The sequence below is a fragment of the Urocitellus parryii genome, chromosome 1 (genome assembly GCF_045843805.1).
Source record: "Urocitellus parryii isolate mUroPar1 chromosome 1, mUroPar1.hap1, whole genome shotgun sequence".
Lineage (NCBI taxonomy): Eukaryota > Metazoa > Chordata > Mammalia > Rodentia > Sciuridae > Urocitellus > Urocitellus parryii.
The window spans coordinates 42,193,957-42,198,084 of NC_135531.1; positions in this window are offsets into that span (position 1 = coordinate 42,193,957).

Here is a 4,128-nt window from a genome sequence, read left to right on the forward strand (position 1 = left end):
GGCCAGGGGTCTCTAGGCCACTTTCTTATTCAGTTTGCTTCTATCTTCAGTACTGCTAGGGACTAAGGAGCCAGGGGACAGGGGACATCTGGGGAATGTCAGGAATCTTAAAGCCTGGGTCTCTAAGGTTACCCCCTCCAGCTTCTTGCTGAAAGGGACAAGATATGTGTCACATGGCCTGCCCCTCCCTTCACCCACTACTGTTATCCAGACCCTCATGCCTCAGTCCTTGAGAGTAAAGTTCTACAGGGCAGGGGGAACAGCTCCCCTACAGTACCTATGAATGGGTACATTCTGTAACAGCACAGATTACAACATACTTTTTTCTCTTTTGTTTTGTAATCCCAAGAGAGCTTGGAGTTACATTGCAATAAAGTCCTTCCATCTTGATTTGTCCCTTCAGACATAGCAACTCTGTCACTCTGCCCTTCCCAGACAACCTCACATGGAATCATGTGTTCTTCTTGCACTATTGGCTGCTGCAGATCATGTCTCACCCCTACGTGTGTCTGGCCTGTGGGAGACCCTTGGGTCTGGCCAGTGGCAGGAAGTGCTTGCTTAATGGACCATGAATGTCCACTGAATGGAGAATGGGTACTGTTTTCCTTCAGCATCTTAGAGGTTCATACAGAGTTAACGCAGGACTCACTGCTAAATGCTTGTCTGAGCTAGAGGAGGTGAGACATGGCAGAGCTGGGATTTCTACTGGGTTTTTTTTTTTTTTGGTAGAATCATTTATCTGTCATGAGATGCCAACACATGGAGTGCTGGGTTTTCAAGGTGTGCAACTGGAGTACAAGGCCAGTGAACAGGTCTGCACCAGCTCCTAAGAATTCATTGTCTGTAGGAGTCATTTCTACACACTTCCTGGACCCTGAAATCTTCTTATCCAAAGTCCATTCTCCTTAGATCTGCCCAGGTAGCTTCCATCTGCACTGCACAGTTTTCTGTGAAAAATCCTTAGAAGGGATTGGTAATCTGAATAGAGAAGGAGGGCTGTCTCTGGCTATGACTTTTAATTTTTAAACAAATATTTGAGTTTTTTTGGTATCTCCAAACTGTTAGCAATAAACAAGTTATCACTTTTGCAACTTCTCCAGGGAGGTCTACTTTCAGCCAGAGATCAGGTTTAAGTCACAGTCATTTCTTGGCATCAAATACTGGTGGCCTACTTATCTTGAGAAATAAGAAAAGGTCCTCCATGTTCCTTGTTCCTGCTTCTCTAGGTTCTGGCTTCTCCCCAGAGCCCTTGATTGGTATATGGTGAGCCTGGTTTATTCTGGCATAGGATGGGTGCTTCCATATTAAATTGTAGTTCCTGTCACCCTGTATGTTTTATAGCTAAGGTGACTTCAAATGCAGACTCAGCAAAGCCTACATAATATGATTCTAGGAAAAATAAAAATGGCTTACTCCCTAATTCCATTCACTTTGAGTAAACATCTTAACCACTATCTCTACTCCCAACATTTTTATTAGAAAGAATAAAAGTATGAGACATAATGAGAGGGAGTAGAGAAAAAGGCCCATAGACTGAATCATCATAAAAATTTTAAAAGAGAAATCCAGTTTAACAGTATATTACTTCTATTTTTAAAGTTTATGGAAAAATTCTTGCCACATATGCATTATGGCAAAATAAAATGCAGGCATGGAAAAATGACTGACTTTAAAAATAGCAAAATACTTGAGAACCCAGCTTGGAGTCATTAGAGGTAGCAGGCTGGGGTCAGTTTATAAGCTTCTGTTTTTAATTTGCTTAAATAGTCTAGTGCTTAGCCAGAGCAGCCATCCAGTTGCCTTAGCAGAGTGATTAACTTTTCAGCTTCTCCCTCCCTGCCAAATATACACAAAAGGTGCTGGAGCATTGGGTTAGGACAATGTTTGGAGTCATAATCCTGAAAAGAAGAGGCCTTCTACCTCCTGTTCCAAAGAAAGTTCAGAACTTCTGACAATGTTGCCTCAACTTGGAGCTGAAATCCTCTTGAATTCTGCTTAATTCAAGCCTCACCTCAAGAACATCATTAATGTAATGATTCTTTTGCTGCCCAGAGTGACGTGGAGTCACATTGCTAAGCCCCATCATGGAAAAACCAAAATAGGTAGGGACATGCATCATGCAGAATGGTATGGCCATCATGTTCTTTCTAAATGATGGAGGCAGGGCTCTGTGATAGAGAGCTAGTCATTTATTCCAAAAACACAGAAGACCTCCTGAAATCCAGGGTCTGGACCTCTTGTGGACAGGATACAGGCTTCCTGCAGAATACATCACTTTGCATATAGAAATAAAATTGTGCATTTGATGTTTCAATTTCAAAGAAGGAAAAATTAAAGTCTAAGATTAAAACCAAATGACTGGCAGAGAATTTCAGGAAAAAAAAAAACAGATCAGATCAGAATGGTTAAGAATAGCATTTTAGAATCGGGCCTTCATTCATTACACACTTATGTAACACTTTCTTTGAAGAATGTCTTCTGAGGACTACAGGCGATTCAAGCCCAGATTCTGACCTCAGGGTGCTTGGTTTTGTTGTGTGTTCAGTTGCACACAACTGGAATATAAAGTACAGAGTGATGAGTGGCATGAACAGACATGAGTGAGACCCTTCCCGTCACAGAACTTTAGATCTGGAAGAATTTTCAAGAATAATTTAGTCCCTTCCTTTTATAGATAAGAAAACTAGAAGATTGTCATGTGTCAAATTTATACTGATAAATTTGGGAGTGAGCTGGGATTTGGACCCTGGTTTGGACTTTGCAGAACAGGTGAGTCCAGACAGGGGGAATAGTAAGGATTAAAAGCAAGGCTGAGTCAAGGCACTGAGTCAAGCATACTAGGGCCTCTCCCCTGTTGTCTATATTGACTGATTGAGGTCCCTGTGGACTCTTTAAATATTCCAAATGTCACCCTGGGCCAAGACACATCTCATATTCTGCTCAGCTAAATCAGTGTAACAGGAGGAGAGAAAGTTTTTAATAATGAAGTAGTAGGAGGCATTTAATCTATTAGCATTGAGGCAATACTTGATACAGCACAGCTCTCTAAAACAATCACAAATGGAGAATGAATGTGCAAGAAAGCACAATATGGTCTAAGCAGGGTAAATGGAAAAGTGTCAAGAATCAGCTGAATGCAACACTGTAGTTCCATTTATAAAGTTTAAGAGCAATGCTAGGTGAAATTTTCATGGGTGGTAAAATTAAAAAGAGGAACAAAGAACTTTTACCTTTATGGTAATCAAATCTTTACTCTTTGAAAGAGGAACATGCTGGGAAGGCTAAGGGACACACAGGGGGCCTCTGAGTACAGCAATGTTCTATTTCTTAAGCACTGGCAACTTTATGAGTGTTCGTGTTATAACTATTCATTATGCTATATATCTGTTTTATGCACTTTCCCATATGTTATATTTAACAATAAAAATTAAAGCAGACTGAAGCTGGGTTTCTATTTTGAAGGCTGGTAAAGTAATGTAGACAGGTCATCAGGCTCAGTGAGCTGTTGCATGCAGAAAATAAAGGAGCCTGGGAACAAAAGTACTAAATGGCTTCAAAATTAGAAACATGGAGACCAGACATATAAACCACTGCTGGGAGAACAGTCTTTGCCAGCCTTTTACTCCCACAGAGAATGGTCATTGTCAAGAGTATTATTGCTTAACACAAAGGCAAAGAAGACACCCAGTATTGCATTCTAACTCTCCTGGGAGATTTGAGCAACCCAATGTCTTAGCAAAGCACACAGTAAGGATTTTAATAATACATGGACTGAGAAAGTTTTAAAAAAAATGAAAACAAGAATAAATCATTGATTTGGGAGATCATTGATTTTCCTTTTGTCATTGTAATTATTTTTAAGTGTATAATTCAGTGGCGTTAAGTACATTCATGGTGTTGTGCTACTGTTACTTCTATTTCCAGAAGAATCATTGATTTTTTTTAAAGAGTAAAATTAGAACACAGGATCTCACATCTGATATCCCTTTTGACTGGATTAAGGCAGCAGGGATCCTGGGGTAGACCTAGCATGGTGAGATAGTGGGGGCAGGGGAAGACAGTGCTGGGGGTGTTTTTTCTCTGACTGGACTGCTGCAACTGGTGTAGCCTAAACTCTCACCTGCTGCA